General features: G+C 45.5%; 1 protein-coding gene across 3 annotated transcripts in view; it reads left to right on the top strand.

The window, feature by feature from the left end:
• The window catches only part of LSAMP (limbic system associated membrane protein), a 1,403,176-nt gene that overhangs the window by 1,155,789 nt on the left and 224,293 nt on the right, over window positions 1–23,094 (top strand). The gene's annotated exons all lie outside the window — the stretch shown is intronic.

Here is a 23,094-nt window from a genome sequence, read left to right as displayed (position 1 = left end):
AACCAGCTATGTCCCTCCAAGCCTCTATTTTCTGACCCTCCCCAGGCCATACCTCTCACTGGCCCAGCTGACCACCTTTTCAAATGCCTTTGATCTAGGTGGCATGTGTCCTTGAGTTGTCACAATGCCTTTTCCTTCCCTGGATGGAGAGATGTTGTCAGGGTTTCTGGGAGAGAGGAGGAGATGACAGAGGAGACGGAGAGCGAGTGGGAGGAGGGGCAGAAGGATGAGGAAGAAGATGACGGAATTCTGAGGGAATCCACGAGTCTGAGCAGCGAGTCAGAGGATTCTCAAAAGGGGGTTACCTTAATCAAGCAAAGGGGAGGAGAAGGGAGAAGCGGAGAGGAGCCCAGTGGAAGACAGAGGAAGCAAGAGACGTCTCAGCCGGAACGGAGAAAAGGGGGTGGAGTCGTCAGCCTCTCGGAGGGAGCAGGATTAGGAGAGAACAGAGAGAGGGGGTTGGAGCAGGGTGTTCAGCCGGAAAGGGTGGAGAGCAGAGCAGGGGGTGGTGTAGCGGTCGAAAGAAAGGTCAGCAGCAACGTACGCGCGCCAAGTTCAAACGTAGAGGCGCGCGGAAGTGGAGAGAGCTCAGGGGAGGAGCCCGGCCCTAAAGCCAGAAAGAGGGGGGAAGAGGCGGCAGAGGATTCAGCCTCAGGCGAGTCACGGAGAGAGGGAACCCAGGGGGGCAGGAAGACCCTGCGGAAAAGAAAGGAGAGGAAGAGGTGGTCTAGAGCCAGGCTATTAAGTTGGTGCGGAAGAGGGGAGGAGTCAGAGGGGACTTCAGCGGTCTAACGTGGCAGACGTACGGCCACAATGCTGAACTGTATGAGAAGCAGAAATCTTCAATAAACTTTTCCTGTAAATAAGCTGCAACGGAGTGAGGTCTCTTGTGAGCTGGGACCAGTCCTGGGTGGCCGTGACAGTAAGTCCCCTCTCTGAAAGCAAAAATTTTTTTTTTGCGAAGCTCACGAACGGGAGCAGCCATGAGCGCTGAGGAGCAGCTGGTTGCATTGCGGGATCAGGTTACCGCTCTCACATCGGCAGTCATTGCTTCGCAGAAGAAGAATGACGACTTGGAGAAGACGTGCCAGGATTTGCAGGCAAGGTGGGAGCGCGCGGACAAGGCGGGGGCCCCAGGATCCAGAGCGGAGGGCATTGCGCTTGGACGGAGGGGGGGTGCCCTAGTTCCGCATTTTAATGGCAACTTGCAAGACTATCCCAATTTCAGAGCGGACGTTGTATATGCACTGCACTTACTCCGTCACGATTTTAAAGATGAGGAGGAGAGAGTGGGGTTCATTGTTTCGCACCTGCATGGGGAGGCCAGGGCTTGGCTACGCAATTTGTGGCGCGAAGATGGACCGGCCCGTCGCGATTCAACTGCGTTCATCAAAGCGATGGATTCTTGTTTTCAATCCTCTGTGGATGTGGACATTGCGCGCCGTCAAATGCACGGGCTGAGGCAGGGGAAAGCGACTGTGCGCCAATACCACTCTAAATTTTTTGCATTGCTCACCGCCTTAGATTGGCCAAAGGACAGTAAACCGGTCAGAGATCTTTTTTGGGAGGGATTGAGCCCCCCCATCAAGGATGAGATCGCTAGGGGGGACAGACCCCAGACCCTAGAAGACGTGGTGCAACGGGCTTTAACTCTTGGAATTCGACATGAGGGGCGTCCGTGGCATGAGGAGGACGGGCCCCAAGCGCGTGCGCAAGCAAGGACTCTCCCTTTTGTGCACAGGGACTTCAGCCGTGCGCACCCCTCGCCAATGGGGAAGGACAGAGAGGAGCCAATGGAGATTGGTGGTGCTAGGGCTCAGAAGCCATCCCAGAGCCCTGTCCCTGGTGCAGCCAAAGCGAAGCCTCCTAGAGGAACCAGGAAGTGTTACATCTGTGACAGTGCGCACCATATGGCGAAAGAGTGCCCCCAGAGGCTCCAGAAGCACACTGCAGCGCTGGCAACTGTAACAGCAGAGGTGCAACCAGGGGAGCAGCTTCAGGGAAACGACAGTGCCTGGCTGGAAGCAGAGCTACTGGGGCTCAGCCAGGCGGATCTGTAGACAAGCCCCCAGCATCACTGCAGAGCGTGGACCCTTTGCCTCCCAAACCGGCAGTTCTGCTCACAGCAACACTCCAGTTGCCTGATGGGAGACTCCTCGAGGTTCCAATAACGATCGATTCGGGAAGCAACGCCGACTTCATGGGACTGCAGTTCGTTAAGCAGCACAACATGGCGCTCCTGCCTGCAACGACGCCTCTGAACGTGGTCACGGTGGACGGCAGGAAGTTGCTGGGGGGGCAAGTGGTGCAGCAAACCCCTCCCATGATGATGCAGATTGGCAACCATCGAGAGCTTATTAGTTTCAATGTCACCCACTTATCGGACACACCCATCGTGTTAGGCATGAGTTGGCTGGAGAGGCACAGTCCCGCGGTTGCGTGGTACCAGAGGCAGATCAACTTTTGTTCATCGTATTGTGCTCAGCATTGCTTTCAGACCGATCAGGGAGGAGAAGCTGAGCAGCCATTGCATCTGGGTATGGTGCAAACAGTGCCTCACAAGTACCAGGAATTCTTGGAGGTTTTCTGTGAGAAGGAAGCTGACAAGTTGCCGCCTCATAGACCTTACGACTGCGCGATTGATTTAGTGCCAGGGGCGCAATTGCCTGCTGCCAAGCTATACTCCATGTCGGAGGACGAAATGCAAGAGCTTCGGGAGTTCATAGACCATAACCTCAAGCGCGGTTTCATCCAGGAATCTAAAGCAGCGGGAGGCAGCCCTGTTTTCTTTGTGAAGAAGAAGGACACGCCCCAAAAAAGGCTTATAGTGGATTACAGGTTCATCAACAGCTTGACTAAGCCCAAAGCTTTCCCCATGCCCAAGATTGACGACCTTTTAGCGACCGTCAGGAGGGGCAAGATTTTCACCAAGCTGGACCTACGTGGAGCTTACAATCTCATCCGCATCCGGAAAGGAGATGAGTGGAAGACCGCCATGTTCACCCCTCTGGGCACATACGAATACAGAGTCATGCCTTTCGGCCTCCAAAATGGCAGCCACGTTTTTCAAGCATTTATGCACCACGTGCTAGCAGGTCTCCTCTACAAAAAGTGTGTCTGCTTTCTCGACGATATCCTGATTTTCTCGGAATCGCCGGAGGATCACGATAAGGACGTGAGGGAGGTCCTGCAGAGGCTGAAGGAACACAGGCTGTACGCCAAGTTGGAAAAGTGCCAGTTTGATGTCAGAGAGGTTGATTTCCTTGGCTACAAGTTGTCCGACGAGGGACTGGCCATGGACAGGGCTAAGGTTCAAGCGCTGTTGGACTGGAAAAGCCCTCGAAATCGGAAAGAGGTCCAGAGGTTCATCGGCTTTGCCAATTTTTACCGCAAGTTTATTAAAGGTTTTGCGAACGCGACGGCGGCGATCACTGACACCCTCAGTTCCAAGAAGAAGAAGTTCGTCTGGACCGAACAAGCGGAGCGGTCTTTCCGGACGCTTAAGGGTCTTTTCGCCTCCGAAGAGCAGCTGCTCCACGTGAATCCCGGCAGACCCATGCGGGTAGAGACCGATGCGTCAGACAGAGCGGTTGGGGCCGTTCTTTTGCAAGAGGATTCACAAGGCAACTGGAGACCGGGTGCGTTCTACTCCCGGAAGCTCAGCAAGACGGAGCGCAATTATACCATATGGGACAGGGAGTTGTTGGCCATTCATGCAGCTTTCAAAGCGTGGCGACACTTCTTAATAGGAGCCAAGCACACGGTGCAGGTCCGCACGGATCACAAGAACTTAGAGTATTGGCGGACGGCTAAGTTGCAGACCCAGCGACACATGCGCTGGGCGGAGTTCTTTGCGGACTTCGACTTCAAAATAGAATACATCCCAGGAGACTCCAATGTTATTGCAGACGCGCTGTCCCGAAAGCCGCAATACTTGGAGGAAGCAGCTCCAATCGCAGCAAAGCACATTTTCGCACCGCAGGCGTGGACGTGCGCTACCATCGCAGTCGACCTGGACGCGGTGCGACGCGCGTTGCAAAGGGATCAGTTTGCACAGTCTAAGATGGAGGAGCTACGCGGAGGGTCGCGACACAACGATGAGTTTCAATTACAAGATGGACTTTTGACTCGTAAGGGTGCCCTTTACGTGCCCACCGACGATCTTCGAGCCAAGGTTCTGCAACAGTTGCATGACGCCCCTAGTGCAGGCCATTTCGGCAAAGAGAAGACGATGGAGTTGGTGGCTAGAGACTTTTGGTGGCCCCAGATGAGAGGAGAGGTGGCGGACTACGTCGCCAGGTGTGATATCTGCCAGAGGTCCAAACCAGTGCACCAGAAGCAGGCGGGATTGCTAGAACCGCTGGAGACACCGCAGCAACCATGGGAGAGGGTAGCGTTGGACTTTGTTACAGACCTGCCCAGCTCCAGAGGTAAGACGGCGGTGTTAGTGGTGGTGGACTTGTTCACCAAGATGGCGCACTTCATCCCTTGTGCCAAGGTGGCGACGGCAGAACAGACCGCAAAGCTCTTCATCGATCACGTCTTCAGAGTGCATGGACTTCCGCAGTCCGTCTTGTCCGACAGGGGGCGCCAGTTTGTTTCCACTTTCTGGCGAAAGCTTCTGGGCATCTTGCACGTCAAAATCAACCTGACATCGGCGAGGCATCCACAAACCAACGGTCAAGCGGAGAGGGTCAACGCGATCATGCAGCAGTACCTGCGGTGCTACGCCAACCAGCGACCTGCGGCGTGGGTGGACTATCTGCCGATGGCTGAATTCGCCTACAACAACACGAAACACGCATCCACCGGGGTGACGCCTTTCTTCGCGAACAATGGCCGTCATCCCAGAACCTTCCCGAGATTTGCGGCACCAGGAGGGGGGGGGCCTCAAGATGCCGACCAGTTTGCAGCGGAGTTGCAAGAGGTGCACGAGGAGCTGCGGAGACATTTGGAGCTGGCAAAACAGGCGTATAAGGTGCACGCCGATAAGCACAGGAGGGCGGGAGAGGACATCCAGATTGGGGACTGGGTGTGGTTAGCAGCCCACGCGATGCCGGCCAGGTCATTGGCCAAGAAGAAGTTAGGACACAGGCAGCTAGGGCCATATCAAGTTGAGGCTAAGATCAATCCGGTGGCTTTTCGTCTAGCCCTTCCGGAAGGTTCCAGGGTGCACCCGGTCTTTCATAGGTCGGTGCTCACTCCCTACAAAACCCCACACAGGTTTCAAGAGTCAGGAGCACCCCCAGAGCCACGTAGGAGGGCGCCTGAGAGGGGGGAATCGCCAAGACCAGAACCTCTTAACGAGGTCACAGAGATACTGGACTCGAGATGGGGGGAGGAGGGAGTTGAATATTTTCTCGCCAGGGAGGGCACACCAGCCGCTGCTAATAGTTGGGTGCCAGGCTACGAGTTAGACGAACCCCTTTTGAAAGAAGAGTTCCATGCACTTTTCCCACATAGACCCATGCCAGCTGAGTACTTTGATGACTGGCTTTTCACACCCACATTGTCAGATAGCACGTTCAGGGGTTTCTCTGCCCCCGAGGAAAGAACACCAGAATCAAGCCCGCCCAGGGGATCGTGCTCGGGGGTGGACACGGAAACCCCTTATTGGTGGGAGGAGCAGCCAGAGGAGGAATGGCGTAAGAGGTGGCTGATAGGTCCTTGGCGGGCAGCACCGGAGGAAGTAGCGATGGAAGCAGAGACTGAGAAGCATTTGGGGGAAGAACCCGACTTCGAATACACTTACACAGAACTGCCAGCAGAGAACATTGACGTAGACGACCTGTATCCTGAGCCTACCCCCGAAGAGCCGCAGTTTCCACAACCGGTCCCCGGCGAGCGGGAGGGGGGAAGGGGGGGCTTCGAGGGGGGGATGGATGTCAGGGTTTCTGGGAGAGAGGAGGAGATGACAGAGGAGACGGAGAGCGAGTGGGAGGAGGGGCAGAAGGATGAGGAAGAAGATGACGGAATTCTGAGGGAATCCACGAGTCTGAGCAGCGAGTCAGAGGATTCTCAAAAGGGGGTTACCTTAATCAAGCAAAGGGGAGGAGAAGGGAGAAGCGGAGAGGAGCCCAGTGGAAGACAGAGGAAGCAAGAGACGTCTCAGCCGGAACGGAGAAAAGGGGGTGGAGTCGTCAGCCTCTCGGAGGGAGCAGGATTAGGAGAGAACAGAGAGAGGGGGTTGGAGCAGGGTGTTCAGCCGGAAAGGGTGGAGAGCAGAGCAGGGGGTGGTGTAGCGGTCGAAAGAAAGGTCAGCAGCAACGTACGCGCGCCAAGTTCAAACGTAGAGGCGCGCGGAAGTGGAGAGAGCTCAGGGGAGGAGCCCGGCCCTAAAGCCAGAAAGAGGGGGGAAGAGGCGGCAGAGGATTCAGCCTCAGGCGAGTCACGGAGAGAGGGAACCCAGGGGGGCAGGAAGACCCTGCGGAAAAGAAAGGAGAGGAAGAGGTGGTCTAGAGCCAGGCTATTAAGTTGGTGCGGAAGAGGGGAGGAGTCAGAGGGGACTTCAGCGGTCTAACGTGGCAGACGTACGGCCACAATGCTGAACTGTATGAGAAGCAGAAATCTTCAATAAACTTTTCCTGTAAATAAGCTGCAACGGAGTGAGGTCTCTTGTGAGCTGGGACCAGTCCTGGGTGGCCGTGACAGATGTGTTCATACAGTATGTGTTTGTAGAAACATCTGGCTTTGGTGTGGTTGGAATGCATCCTTCTATCCAAAGGTATCCATCAATTGCTCCTCCTGCTTTTACTTCCTGACCACACCCATCTCTGCCAAAGATTGTCCATGAAGGAATGCCGGCCTTGGGCTGAAAAGAGGTTCCCCATCCCTGCTCTGGATGGAACCTAGACTGTGTCATTGACTTCCAGGCACTATTACAGGCTGCCATAAATACCTGTACTTATATTGGGTTGCATCCACCATTTGTTACACTCAGAGCAGAGCAAACCCAATGAAATTGATGGGCACAACTAAATGAAGTCTAATTTCAGTGAGTGTACTGGGAGCAAAATTTAGTTGGGTACAATTCACGGTGTAAGTAAATAAATTAGTAGTCTTTTTTCTGAAAGGGTTGCCTGCACTCAGCTCCAGCTATTGGACTGGAAGGTAGCGGCATGTGCACCACCAGTTTGGAAACATTGTTCACACTATGCCCTAGCTCTGTAGTCTTCAGCTTTCAGAATCAGGACACAGATTTGAGTATAAAATACTTGGAGGGGTCCCTTGTTTTGTTTTACCATATATTTGTATGATGGTAGTGCTGCTGTTGAGCATCACCACTTAGGTCAGGCTGTGAACCAGAAGTTGGTTCTGACCAAAATGATTAAGACCAGTGCCCTAGCTGGATTGGACAACTAGCCTTTTTTAGCCTTCCAAAGAGAGAGAGAAATTACTAGCATGAAACTAAAGGGCACTTAATGGAGGTGTTTAAACCAGTGAAGGGCACTATGAAACGTGATCATTCTATCCTTTTACGTTGCCCCATAATAGTAGAACAAGAGGTCACCATGAGATGCTAATGGTAGCTTAATTTAGCTCATTTGAAAGACTTTTTTTTTCCACACCGCAGGTCGTGTATGAAATTTACACTCCCTCAGGAAGTCAGGGAGTGGGAGTCACTGTAAAAGGTTTTTTTTAAAAAAATGGGCTGCTTAATTTTGGGAAGGGGAACATTAGCATTACTTTTATGACAGTGCCTCATGGAGTTTCTTATTCTGCTGAACTGCACAAATCCAATAAGAACGCCATGACAAACAGATGAAAGTGGTATCCAAGCATTGGGTATACATTCACTCAGGACAGAGATACAATTGTATGCCCTATGCAGCTTTAAAGATGTGCTTTAACCACATCTTCCTCCTCTTTACCTCATCGCCCTTGTGTCCATATTAAGATGATGTCTCATTTGCATTTATCAGTCCAAAGAGGAAATTTTTTATACTCAGTTCTTTGAAAGAAAGCAATTCCAGGGCTCTCTCTCTCATGCAGAAGCATTTACCTGATTTTTAGTGAGATAATTCTAGCATGAGCCCAAAAACCTACTGACACAGATGTACCTTATATATGTACCTTCAGATCTTACCACCAGCTGCCTATCTATCTTGTTTGCCCTTTCTTTTTTCTTTTTCCTTTTTTTTGCAGACTGCATTGGTATTCAAAACCATTTAAGACGTCACGGATGTTTTCCACCTCTTGTTATTTTCTCTTGTTGTCTTCTGCTGGCAATCTCACAAACCATCAGTGCCAGGAAGATCCTTCCACAGAAGCCTTTAATTGGCTGGCTGACATGTCAATTTCTCTGTATTTGGGTGGCGTGGGAGAGAGAGATTGCTCATCGACCAGTCAGACCTGGACATTCTAATGATGTCAGAGCTATACATTCCTGTGCTCTGTATGAGCAGTGACTTTACACAGCCATTTTCTCCTGATAGCACTCAAAATAAAGTCCATCTCTTCTCCTCATGATGCTCTCACAGGTTTCACAGTTCTGAGCCTTATTCCCAGTATAAGCTGCAACTCAATTGCAAGTGTCAGGTCCTTCTCTCAATTGTTTAAAGTGAGTAATGTATCACCCTAGCCTCCTGGATAGATTATATATAGCTATATGGGTACTCTCTTTAGCACCTACAACAATAAGGCCCAAACTCAGTGCTTGGGCATACTAATCAATATAAACAAATTATTTAAATAATTAAAGGTTTCTATGAAGAAGAAGAAAATGCCCGTTCACTGCTCTGGCCTTGCCTCTTTCCAATCAGGTAATTCTTCCCCAACTCTGCATCAAGTGACAAGCAGATCACTCAGTTATTCCTGGTGCAGAGATGCTGTGGACTTATACACCCCTTAGTGTAGGTTACACTGATCTGAACATGCAAAGTTGGTCTGAACGTGTTGTTGCAGTTGGCTCCCTCTAGATGCAGGCCGTGGGAGTATGCCAGATTACAGAAAAGACAGCCTGGCAGTTCTTCCTAGGGCAGCCATCTTGGAGGTTCCCGTGTGCTCCCAGCGGGGAGAGCCTTAAGCCAGTGGTGTCTACTCCAGCATTAATAACCCAACAAGGTGGAAACAAGCAAAAGGGTTTTCTGGTTCTTCTGAAAAAAGAAGACTGCATAATATAAAATCTTTTGGGCTGTAAGAGGACATGGAGTTGTTGCACTCCTATGAGCTTGCATATAGGCAAGGACCAAACTCAAACAAATCCCAAACCGAGGATTCCTTTACTGGGGTAAGAAGAATAAGAAGAAAGAACAGGAGCACCCATTGCCTTGTGCTCTCACACTATTCAAGGTTGGGAGGCTCACAACTCCATGCCTTCCCAGTGCCAGCTAGCTGAGGCATCCATCTTTTCTCTCTGCTCGATTGGCTGCTAAAAGCTGTCTCTGTTTGATCAGGATGAGCTACCCTCTTAAGAAGTCTGAGACAGGTTTAGTAAATGGGGCAGCTAGCATGGTGCACAGCTCTGACAGAACTTCACTGTGATATTCTGCATCCTTCAAGTGGGTTCTGATGTGCATCACTCTTGAACAACGTGTATGGATTACCCTTTTTAAATTTATTTTTTTTCCCTTCACAATCCACCTACATATGGAATTGCCAAATTGGTCCATAGCTGGAAAATAATTGAAAAACTGGCCTATATTGCACATGTTCCTTAGGCTCATGTTGGTCTGAGCCAATTGCTATGTTCTGAGCTGACTAGAAAAGCAAGGCGATTTCTTCTCAGTAATAAGATTGTACAAGGTTGTTGAAGCACTTAGTTCCTTCCATTGATGAGTATCTCTGCTCTACCATTTTATAATTTCCCAAATCAATACTCAAACCCAACAGAAAACTTCTGTGAACCATAACTCATTAAGCTTTAGTACAATTTAAGACAAGGACCTTGCATGCATGAGGCCATCAGGCACTGATATTGACTCTCGAGGACATTTTTAAGGCTATTTATATCACAATAAAGTCTCTTTATTAGCTTCATCAATCAAGAAAAGGGCCGTGTTTTGGCCTGAAAATGACTTTGACTTAGTCTTGGCAAAGGAGAAGAATGAGGAATCCTGGGATCCATTATCTTCAGTCTCATTTGAAACAATCTAATTGCAACCATATGTAAGAATTTATGGCTGCTAAAATAAGTGGGAGAAACATTGCTAATTGTGGTGTTACCTTTATAATCAGAATGGCCTGTAGGTGCTATGCAAGAAGTTACTGGATGGAAAGTGCCAACAAGGAGCTCAATCAAGATGGCACCCTTTTGCAATGAAAATAACTGTAATGTGATATATCAATTGACTGAGAAAGCATTGGCTCAGCAAAATCTAGGTTCAAATCCTCATCCACTGACAAAGCTCAGTGAGTGGGCTTAGGGCAGTAGTTTCCAACTCTCTTCCCCACAGACCACTTGAAAATTGCTGATGGTCTTGGCCAGGGGTCAGCAACCTTTTTCAGCTGTGGGCCGGTCCACCATCCCTCAGACCATATGGTGGGCCGGACTATATTTTGGAAAAGGAAAAAAAAAGAACAAATTCCTATGCCCCACAAATAACCCAGAGGTGCATTTTAAATGAAAGGACACCTTCTACTCATATAAAAACATGGTGATTCCCAAACCGTCCGCGGGCCAGATTGAGAAGGCAATTGGGCTGGATCCAGCCCACGGGCCTTGGGTTGCCTACCCCTGGTCTTGGCTGACCCCTTAATTATTTATCCACTTGTTGTATCAGTTGCAGTGTGCTATGTCAGATGCTGTGTGATTTGTAATTCCATAGAAGTCATATTATGATACAATAACATGCCCTCCAACATTTATCAGTAGAAAATTGGGGCACATGTCAGCTGGCTCGCTTGCACAGGACCATGGCACCAAATGACGCACAGCCAGCTCACTGCCTCCCTTGCTGCAGCCCCTACCTGACAGCTGCTCACTCTCTTCCCTCCTCACTTGCTTTCTTCACCCGCACTGCACCTCACACCGCCATGACTTTGGCAGCAGCAGAGAGGGGCTGGCAAGAGTGTGATGGGCATTTGCTGCTTCCACTCCGGCGGGGAAATTATTCCCCCCCAGACACAAGGGTTCTGCTTCACAAAGGTTCCCTTGCTAAGCACAATCACCGGCTCATTCTCCTCCCATGCTAGGATTATATAAGGACCCAAAAGGAGCACTAAGATGCAGCTTTTCAGTTTGGGAAACCACACATGCAGCAATCAATTGCCATAATTTAAAATGCTGGATCAAGAAAGACCTTCATCTTGGGGGCTCGTCTCTGCACTCTATAGCAAATACCACACACACTCACACATAACATCTGCTGTTAATAAGCTTGGTACACGATGACCTGGTGTCCTTTGTTGCCGGTACCATCTGTTTTTAGCACTGCATCCGTCAGCATCTCTGGTGTGCATGCTGTCATTTGTGGATGACTATATTTAGTTTACATACCTTGATTAACAGGTGGTATCAAGCTGGCATTGCCCACTAGTTTCTATCAAGACCAGCAGAATGTACTTATTAGTATTCCAGTCCAGCAGCATCAATTTTCTTCTCTCCTTTTCCACCCTCCTTGCAGATTTCACACCTCAGGCTTTGCTTACCTGGGAGTAAGTTAATAGGAGCAGTTGTTCAGGTAAAGAGACAGCAGGTTGGCATCACTCGCAGGGGCCTCTGAGATTAAGCAATAATGCCAGAGCTTTAAAGTAGTTACAGATATTTGATAACTAATTGGTTGGGAAATCAATTTATTTTAATTACACCAGTTAAATAAAGCAGAGAGATAAAAAGACTTTGAATTCCTGTGGTGCTAAACCACTGTCAAGGGGAAAGTGAGTGTGCGAGAACCCATTATATCACTGCTTTTATGCCACCAGGGGCTTTTAAGTTGCTGAGAAGGCTTCTTATGAACGTAGCTATGCTCTTATCTCCCTGAGGTTTAGAATTAGAAATGCAAAGAGATTATTTCTGTAGCCTGTTGCAAACGTTTGCTGAGGAGTGGGAAGGTGAGACTATTACAACCTTGTGTTAGCCGAGAAGTTCTAATCATTTTTCCACCCTGCTCTAGTCTTTTTTGCTGCTTAGGCCCTAAAATGCAATGAATTTGACAGGCCATCTGTCTGTGTGTTTCAGGGCGTGGGTGGGTGTACACATACATACATACACACAAAAAAGTTTTTTTAAAGGTATGAAAATCAGTCTAGTTACATCTTGTAAACTCTGTTGAAGGTTAAAACAGAAAGCTTCTTATAGAACCTGCAACACAATAAGATACTTGTTTATAGTTATTATTCTTAAGATAGCCGTGAATCAGCTTAGTATCAGGCCTCATCCATGTCCCTCTTCGAGAGATCAATTGATCCTTACAGCCTTTGCTTCCTTCTTCCCAAAGATCAGTTATAAATCAGTTCCTAACTTTCATGCTGACAGTAAAAAAGAAAAGAAAAAAAAGTCTTCCATCAAATAAACCCTGCCATTTCTTTTTTCTCTTCTACTTATTTATTTATAACTGCATCTTCCTTTGGAAAGGCTCATTGTGGGTGCAGGGATGAAGGTGAGTTTAGATCAAAGCTCCCAAGAGACCTCATTCCCGGCATTCTTTCTCTCTCGTTTCCTGCCTCAAGCCCTTTTCAAATAATTCCCTCACACAGCCCACAGTGGACAAAAGTGACACATCCGTGACATGCAGAAAACTCAAAGATGCTAGAAGAGGAGAGAAAAAGTTTACTTTAGTTCCCTGCTTAATATAAATGGCACAGAATCTCTTATAGTACACCTTATATACAGTACTAAAAAATATTAATCTCATCTATCTATCTATCAATCAATCAATCTATCATCTCCCAAGAGAGAGAGAGAAATGAAGAAATTGAAGACACTCAAAACCAGACACCTGATGTGGCTACCTCCCTTTGCTTAAATGCAGAGGTAGCATTGCCCATCCCTTTGTGTTTAGTCCTAGACCTTTGTATACATTCTTGATTCTTTCTTAGATTCTTCTTGCTTTTGACTTGTTACAATGGTCCCTCCAAACAGGTTCAAGTTTTTGCTTACCCAAACCTACACATACTTAGAAATCTTAAACTTCCCTTTCAACTCAGCTCTGTTGCAGCTCTTTCACGCTTCCTGCCCCACTTTATTTGTTAGTTCACAGAAAGAAAAGCAAACTATCTTCAACTTGCCTGTACCTTCCTGTAAATGAGGCACCTTAAACTGAACAGAGGCATTGTGGATGAGTTTTGTGTGTGTGCGTGCCTGTGTGTGTGTGTGGTGATCATTATTGTTAAAATGAATAGAAGCAGAACAGCTGAGAGTGAATCTGCCACTTGGTGCCTTTCTTGATGAGCATCATTTGCTGATGGTATTTCAGAGCTGGCCTTAGATATGGAAATGAGACTGTGCATATGTGTCTTGCTCGGAAAGCTGTTCTTAGCTTTCAAGTAGGAGCAATATATGGGAAGCAAAGCACGTAGGTTAAGCACATCAGAAGGTTTGTCAATGCTAGACTTTTGTTTACATTTCCCTGTGCTTCAACAACCAGAGCAGTACGCACACTAAGAACAATGGCAGGGATGGATATAAGAAGGCCTCACTTTCCATTCTGTTGTCATAGCATCACGTGCAGCACTGTTTCCAACCTGCTGCACTTCATCTTCCATCAAAAAATATATTGTCTCCCTGCCCACTGTGGTGAAATTATGTTGCCATTACATTCCTCCTCATTAATTTCAGTGCAAAGAAAACATCATGAAGGGGGGGGGGCGTTGTGTATCAATTATGTATAGTTTGAGGACTGAAAGCAAGAACAACATCAAATACCAATCATATTCACTGGATTGATTTCCATTCCAGACATGGGATTGATAACCGATAACAGGCAATTTCTATTCCTGTTTTTATTTCTGTAGGAATTCTGTGGCCTCCCTATTGACAAGTGCTTATATCTTCGCTACCATGTCAGTATCTCTTCCATCTTTGCCTCCTCCAGCAGAGCTGCAAAAAATTATAAAGTCACTGCATTTATAAAAGAGATTAGTGGTGACTGGTGAGATGTATTTTGCTAGCAATACATAGAGATGGGCTTATCACCAACTTTTGTGGGATAACAAGCCTCACATAACCAACATGCTTGAGTCTAATTAAAGTATGAAGGAGTTAAAACCGTAAGAGTGCCCTGCCAGGCTTAGCTCACCTTGGGAGGGGCTAGGTAATCAGCACTTTGTTCCCCTTCATTTCACCTGAGAAGCTCAGTGTGTGAGAAGGCCTGAGCTAGTTGCTGCAACTCAGACCACATGGCTGTTACAAGCCAAGCTGAAGTTCCTATACCAATAATTTAGGAACTTCCACCACTGTCACTACAACCTTTTCCTGAGTGCTGTATGGAAAAGCATATGAATCTGACCTTTGAAAAATTTGTAAGTAAACCAATTTTTAACTTACCAAATGCGTGGTCTTCTATGCTGGGGGAAGAGGGAAATTTTGAATCTCACAAGGGCAAATTTTAAAGGTCTAACAACCTATATGTCCGTGTTTACCTTTGCTGCATATTTTGTGGTTTTAAATCTGCTGAGGTTCTCTCACCAAAGAATACTTGCCCCAAATCTTGATCTTTGCATCCAGGACATGTGTGTACACACACACATACACTCATACACACAAGTACACACACACACACACATATTTGCACCAAGACTTTTTTGATCCTGTGCCTGTGACAGCTGCATGGAAAATAACAGGGCAATGGATTCAGCTTTCTTCATCACTGCATCTCAATGCTGGATACTTCTGTACTTGTTATGTTGCTATCTGTCAGGCACCCTGAAAAGGCCCACATAACATATGGGAAAATAAGCAAGGGTGTTTCTGCAATATAAGCAATATACTGTATGTGCTTTTTATTACACAGAGATTAGTTAAAAGTGGGAAATGTGTTGCATATGAAGATGAAACCGCTATAATAACATTGACTGCATAAGAAGAAAACCTATTAATGTTATGGATCCGTTTTTATCATCTCTGATTATTATTATTTATTATTCTGTGCCTTTCTTTGCTGATGTCTTTCTTCATTGATCATTCCTGTGTTTGTAGAATGGTATTTGGGTGTGGGAGAAGCAAGGCAGGAAGCTTTGAAGTTCTCTCTCACACACACCCATTCTTGCTGCTGCTTTCTCTTTTTCACCTGTTCAGTGTCTCCGTCTTGCCCTCATTTTCCTCCCCTTATTCTCCATTCCTTCCAGAGTTTGTCTTTACATTACTAAGCTATGACTTTAACTAATTATTGGGTGCCTTGATATCGCTTCTCCCCTCCCCTTCGTTCACTGTGATCTATTACTGTTTTGCTCCATCTGTCTGATTGTCATTTTGCATTTTAACTGGGTTTAAGGGCATCAGGTGCTGTAGTTCTCTGATATAACACAGAATGTTTCATATAGCCTAGGCAGGCTTGATAATTAGCAAGCATTAAGGAGTTCCAGCCAAACTTCCCCTCCTTCTCCCCCCCCCCCAATAAATGTCCTTCAAAACAAGCATTCAAAGAACTGAGTTGTTGTTGTTTTCATAATTGATCTATTTCAATGTTTAAAAATATTTTCCAGAATTTATCTGTTTCATAAAATACTAAATATTGTTCTATGCATGTCTAAATGTAAAGGAAAAGGACCCCTGACAGTTAACGAACGACTCTGGGGTTGCTGCACTCATCTCGCTTTACTGGCCAAGGGAGCCGACAGTTTTTCTGGGTCATGTGGCCAGTATGACTAAACCACTTCTGGCGAAACCAGAGCAGCGCATAGAAATGCCATTTACCTTCCCACCAGAGCGGTACCTATTTATCTACTTATACTTTGATGTGCTTTCAAACTGCTAGGTTGGCAGGAGCTTGGTCCCAGCAACGGGAGCTCACCCTGTCACGGGGATTCAAACCGCCGACCTTCCGATCGGCAAGTCCTAGGCTCAGTGGTTTAGACCACAACGCCACCCGCGTCCTTGCATGTCTACTTCAATGTAAAGCCCACTATGTTCAAAGGGACTTACTCCCAGGTAAAGGGCATAGGAGTGCAGCCCTGAATTCTGAAGTCATGACCTCATTCACCTTTGCAAATTCTCAATGAGCAAAATGGAACAAAGTTTGTTGGTTGTTAATATTTATAGTATACATTCCTACATATGAGGTACCCAAGGTGATGTAATTATTATTATGAATCTGGTTTCAAGGTTGGGGTATTGGATACAGGGGAAATCATTTTCCTCCAAATCTACTCATATGAACCGATGGCTACTCAAGAATTTTGAACACAGAATTCCTATGTTCAATATTCTCTTTACTTGGCCACAATAGAGACTATCTCACATGTGACATTCATTTTTTGTGCAAGTGAAAGCAAAAAAAAAAAAAAAATGCAGAATGTCTATTTTTCCTCATGTACAGTTTGGTTTTGTTTTTTTGAGATAAATGGCTTCAAGTTACAAGAAATGAGATTGTGACTAAACATCAGGGCATACTTTCTGACAGTAACAGCTGTTCAACAGTGGAAGCAATTGCCTTGGAAGGTTTGGGGACTCTCCTTCACTGGAGGCTTTTAAGCAGAGGCTGGATGGCCATCTGTCATGGATGCTTTAGCTGAGATCACTGCATTGCAGGGGGTTGGACTTGATGACTCCTAGGGTCCTTCCCAGCTCTGCAGTGCTACAATTCTATGATTCTATGAAAACATGTCTCTGTGTTGAAAAATATTAATGGAATTTTCAAACATAATGTGCCCATTTTATTAGGGGTGGGCATACGCCTTCAATCCCTCATGGAATCAATCCAGTAAAAATCAGATGGATAAATTTAAGTAAATACAATCCATAAATTGTATTCAGATTTTAGATATTCATAACTTAACCCAGGTGTCTTGTTTGGAGGAGCCTTGAGCTCTTAGATAATACAGTGGTACCTCGGGTTAAGAATTGAATTTGTTCTGGAGGTCCGTTCTTAACCTGAAACTGTTCTTAACCTGAGACACCACTTTAGCTGATGGGGTCTCCCACTGCCGCCACATGATTTCTGTTCTCATCCTGAAGCAAAGTTCTTAACCTGAGATACTATTTCTGGGTTAGCGGAGTCTGTAATCTGAAGTGTCTCTAACCAGAAGTGTCTGTAACCCGAGGTACCACTGTATGTGATAATAGAAGACACTTTGTGCAGCAACATTGCTGAAGCCAAGCTGGTGCCGGTCTGGATATGAGAATCTAGAACTTTGACATGCAGTGGAGGGTAAACACTGTTGCCTCATCTGCTATGTCCTTCCCTGCCATCCCCATACCAGTACAGTCGTACCTCAGGTTACAGACGCTTCAGGTCTGGACTCGACTTCCGCTTTATTTCATGCTCCATTGGTATAATGTTTTATTTGTCTTTTAAAGCCTTGTAGTTGTATTTGTCTTTAGAATCCTTCCACACATTTTTTGCACCATGCTTGCTTCTAATGCAAGGTTAAGTATGAACACAGCCTGGCAAACAGTTTGTTGTTCTTGGTCTCAGTAGTATTTGGCTACTCTTGTGCAGCTATTTGCTTGGCTTAAGGAGCCAAAGAATTATAGAGTTCAGGAACCTCCTAGGGAAGTTTAAGGTCTGTCATTGGTGGTAGTTGGTGGGTGTAACAGATCTGCCCATTGTGTAACCATGAAATGTTTTTTGGCTCTACAAGATTCAAACAAACACCAATACATCAGTGCAGAAATCTAACAATCCACTTTATTCCTCTGCTATGTACTAATGCAATTCTAGAAACGAGGTTTTCTTTGCAGAGAGAAATAACAATGGCAGGCTAGGATTTTGATGGCAGCCTGATGAGCCATGTTGGAATGGGATGTTCTGTTTTCAAGAGGGTGTGTTTCTATCCAAGAAGCACTTGGACAACCACTTTCCTCCATGCCTCCTGTAGAGGAAATTTTCTCAGCCCTCCCTCCCATAGGTTAGAGGCTTCCACTGGGGCTAGCTGCATCTGCTTGGTTAATAGGGCCAGAAATAAATTTTACTGTCATCCTTCTCTTAGGGAGAACTACACAAGAATAGAACTCTGAGTCACCCAGGGGAACTGATTGTTGAAAGATTCAAGACTAGCAAAATAAAGTACTTCTGATAGTTAATTTAAGGAATTCTCTCCCATAAGACGTATGGGACTTTGATGCCTTTAAAAGAGGATTAGACAACTTGATGGAGGGCACAGCTATCAATGGCTACCAGCTATGATGACAATGTTCTACCTTTGCTGTTGAAGGCAGCAAGCCTCTGACTGCTGGTGGCTGAGGGACCACAACCAGGGAAGAATTTTGTCTTGGGTGTGGTGAGAGAGGGAAGCTGCTTGCAGCACCCATTCTGGCCACTGGATGATACCTAGGTCAGCTTTTGTCAACCTGGTGTCCCTCCAGATGTCTTCGACTACAACTCTTATCAGCCCTGGCCAGCACTTTGTTGGTTAATTAATTTTTTTTTACATACTTTTTAACCACCTTGTGTGTATAGCAATATTGAAAGGTGGCACATAAATCAAAAGTGAAACGAAATGGGCAAATAGTGTGCCCAGGTCCTTCTGGATGGCTTCCGATTTGCCACTGTGAAAGCTGGATGCTGGACTAAACAGGTCCTTGGCCTGATCCAGTAGTACTCTTCTTATGTTCTGATGAAAAGAAACCATCTTTGTTTTCTTTGCTGTGATGTCGTTCCTCCCCTGCCCCTTTCTGTATTGTCTCTAACAACAGCATTTGCTTTCCAGGATAACACTTTACAACACTTTAGAGAATTTGCCTGGCTTGTTTACTCTGGCTGCCAGGAGTCGGCATTGCTTTGCATTGAGCAAGCAGCATTTGATCCCGTTTTATTTCCTTTCCTGCCATTTTGCTGCTGGCTCTGGAGGTGGCAGGGGGCTAGGATGGGTGGCAAGGGAAGTTGTTAGCTGAATCCTGCAAATTCATGTGAAATGGCAAGATTACAGCTGGCTCGTCAGCACTTGTGGTGGTGTGATCCTTAAGGGAAGGCAGGCTTTGTTTGGAGGCTTTAGCAGGTTGCGGTGCTTTCAGAAAGAGGCAACTTAACATTTGCAGGAGAAAAATGCACTGCACTCTTTCCAAACTATTTTAAAATCCTTTCCTCCTTTGTGCTTTCTTTATGCTAAGATTTCAGGTGTGTCTCCCTGTGTGTGTTTAAATCACTAAGGTATAACCCTCCATCTGTATCTATTTATGAAATGCAGGGTCATAGCTCAGTTGGTTTTAGAGTAGTGCTGATAACACCAAGGTTGCAGGTTAGATCCCCGTATGGGACAGCTGAATATTCCTGCATTGCAGGTGGTTGGACTAGATGGTCCTCAAAGTCCCTTCCAACTAAAATTCATTCTATGATTCTATGAAACATTCTACTGCGTCTTGAAATTTTACCTAAATCATGAACATATTTGACAATTGTACCTCCTAAACTGGTGAAGTACTGTCTGTCTTAACTGAGATGGCCTTTACGACTTTGCTATCGTACACTGAATATGAGTCATACTTAGCACCAAAAGGCTTTTGGCACTAATGTGACTGTCATCAATACATGTGGACTGTTCTATTAAAGAACTGAAATATATTTTGGGTCTGAGTGTCTGTAGACATTAAGTCACCCATAAAACACATTTTTTTTCACAAAAAATTAGATATATTGATACAGATTTATGTAAAAGCATTCATACAAAGGCTGGATATCTTCTCCAATAACCTTAAATTATGCTGCCAATTACAGCTGTGTAAAATGTATACTAGGAAATGTTCAGATGTAATTATTGTTATGTTCATTGATCCTTAATAAACATTTATAGTTGCTTAAAATCAGATGGGTGCTATGCAGTGGCTGCCTGGACATCAACTAACTTGCCAGTTAATATTCTGTTAGTATTGAATTAACACTTATTACCCTCTGTTTGAGCAACTTGATGCAAATCTTTATTAAGGTGTGATCACAGGGCAAAGTGTTACACAAAATAATGTATATACTTGGAATTTTCACATCTGGCTGTTGATTTCAACCACCCCCCGTTTAAAGAAAAAAAAAACCTATCTTATTGCACAAGCTACCAAGGAATTAATAAAAGATTTGGAGAAACTCAGTGATGTCCTCCTCTACCACAACTGTATGCACAAGGGGGGGCTGAATAAGCTCTGTGCATGGACTGAGACTGGCTTTCCATGCAAATTCTCTGGATGGTTTTTTTTTTTTTACTGAGGACAGATGGTCATGTTTCTGCCTTAGGTCAGTAGCATGGAGAGTTAGTGTGTTATACTGGATATAAACTTGGGTTGAACATACTGCAGCTTACCGGGTGAACTTGGGTAAGTCACTATCTCTTGCCAGATTGTTGTGCAGGTGTCTCTTCCTGTGATATTTTCACACCTTTTCATGATTAGAGATCAGATTTGCATCCAGCAATGCTGAAGAGAGCAAATAGAGACTTGTTTGCCAGTGGGGACAACCAGTAAAGGAGGCTGTGAATGTTTTAGCAAAGCAGTGATCTGTGTTCTCAGTATATGGATCATTCGGTTTGAAGAACTCTGTAAATGTCTGACTTTTCCCCCAAGAAACCATTTGAAACCCTACTGCCAAATAGTTTTCTTATCTTTAGTTTCCAATCTTCATTCTTCTGCTCTCAAAATACACTTGTGTGAACAGAGCCGACAAAAGGTGAGAGAACAACAGCCCTGGAGACTGGAGGCTTTTATTTAGTTACAGAACAAGAAATACAGAGCAAGTGAAATGTCTCTTCCTATTCTGTTCATCATTTAAAATATTGAGAGCAAGTTTTCAAACTAGCCTATGAAACTTAAATCAAGGCACAGAGCAAAATAATCACAATTAATAAAAATAGATATTATATGCCTGGCATTTGTGTATATTTGGTTGAATGAGCTGCCTTTTAAAAGACAGAAAACAGAATAGCAGCTATCATAGGAAGGTAGGAGGCTGCCCATTGGTTGAGCTGCATTGAGTCTCAATTACCATAAAAAAGGGCAAGGGTGTAAATGTTGAGAAAAACGCATACATGCATGTCCTGCAACTCCTGGTGGCAACAGATACTCCTCTGCATGCCTATGAGAACATTCAGAACTTTTAAGTCTGAGATCTGCAACAGCAGCCATATTTATTCATTTATTATATTTATATCCAGTGCTTTTTTCTTTTAAAAAAATGTTTAGGGGTACTCTCATTTCCCTACTCATATTGAAATGCTGCCCCTCAATGAGGCCAAACTTAGATTCACAAAATGTTTAGGGGTATGTGTACCCCTGCATACCCCTAGAAAAAAGCACTGTTTATATCCCAGGGAGTTTAAAGTGGTATACATCTTATTCCACTTCCTGATTTGTTTGTTTTCTAAATCAATAACCCTGTGAGATAGGTCATATTGAGAAGCAATGACTGTCCCATGGTCACCAAGTGAATGCCAGCACTCCTTTTCTTGGAGAACCATCAAATCTAGATGCTGCTATTGACAACTTAATTCAGGCCTGATCCAAATCACACCTAAATTATTATTATTTTTATTTTCTATTATTATAATAATAATAATTATTATTATTATTTTCTAGTTGGGCCCAGTCTGAACCAGGTGCATAAAAGTTCACACACCATTGTACTAGGCCACTGCTCTATATAATATGTAGAACTGTTATTCACATGCTTTCTTCAAACTGCATGGAGAGTTTCCACACCAACACAACACGATCCTCAGCCTCACCTGGCTTCTAATATTGATTGCAAACCTTGTCACTTCTGCAAAGAGCATGTGTTCTGTACATTGCAGTCAGGACTAAATAAAGGTTCAAAATATTTTACCATTGAACTTCAAATTGCATTTATGTGTTTTGAGTACTCAGCATGCTCCTCCTTCAAAGCAATGTGTTAGGTAGTTTGAAGTGCTTCTGTAAAGCAAAACACACCATTGTTTCCCATCCGCTTCTCATTTTCCCTCACCTGTGAAAGCAAAGGGCAATGTTAGCGAAATGATAATCTTGCCTGGAAATAATTGATATTAGGTAGTGCATTCAGAGCAAATTTGATGGAGCTCCATAGCAGCAGTTATTCCAGATTAATTGCTCTGGAGGAAAAGGGCTGTGAGATTCTATGTATAGCCTCCTGGGTCAACTTCATCCTCTAGATGCAGCTGGGCCTGACTTTTTGAGAGCTTTGTTATTCTTTTACATAAAAGAACTGAATGACTAATGTAGCCTGCAAGGGCTGTCAGTCCCCCCTCCTGCTATCAGATACCCCACTGTTATCGACAGCTGCAACTAGGGGCATGCCAGGTGGCAAACCGTACTGTGTTTCTGTCTGCCCTACATCTCCACCCTCCTTCCTCTCACCTCTGTATCACCTGGTTTTTCTAAGGACATTTAGGCAAGCACAATGGAAGGTTGCTAAAAACAGATCAGAATTCTTATACCGTTTAGGCAGCGAATACACCGTATAGAGATCTGCTGTTGGCTAGGGGGCAGGCAGCATCACGTTTCCAGGAAAGATTAAAATGTCTAGTATAGCAATGGGCAAGAAAGGGGGTAGATAGCACACAACTCTAATGCCAAAAGGAGCTAGCGGGAGCCAGAACTGGAGAATAAATGCATAATGTAACAGCTGCATTCCTATAACAAACAGAAAGTACAGTTCATAGCCCTGACCTCTCGCTCCTTAAGCTGGCAGGGGGCTGCGGATATTTTGAGTTTGCTCTGCATCCAGCATCTAGGTACATATGGGGGGGAGGATTAAAAAGACTTTCACTTTATGTTCTCACTATTGGCAATGTCAGAGAGAAGCTTGTAGCCTGGAGATAAACAGTGCAGAAAACTTAAGAAGAGTTCTTGAACTCTCTTTAAAAAGCAGGGAGGGAAAGAATAAGGAGGGAAATAGTTATTCACACATTTTGGGGACTGTCCTCGCCATTGCACAAACTAGGTAGTTTTAAAAAGGGTAGTAGTATACTGTAAACTTTTGAACCATACAGAGGTTCCTCTGTAGAGAAAGCAGAAGATGGCATGTCATGAATTCAGATTGCTTGGACCAGGGATGAGAAACCTGTAGCCCTCCAGATGTTGTT

Source organism: Podarcis melisellensis, assembly GCF_964234715.1.
Source record: "Podarcis melisellensis genome assembly, chromosome: 4".
Taxonomy (NCBI): Eukaryota; Metazoa; Chordata; class Lepidosauria; order Squamata; family Lacertidae; genus Podarcis; species Podarcis melisellensis.
This window is presented reverse-complemented; position numbering and strand designations above follow the sequence as displayed.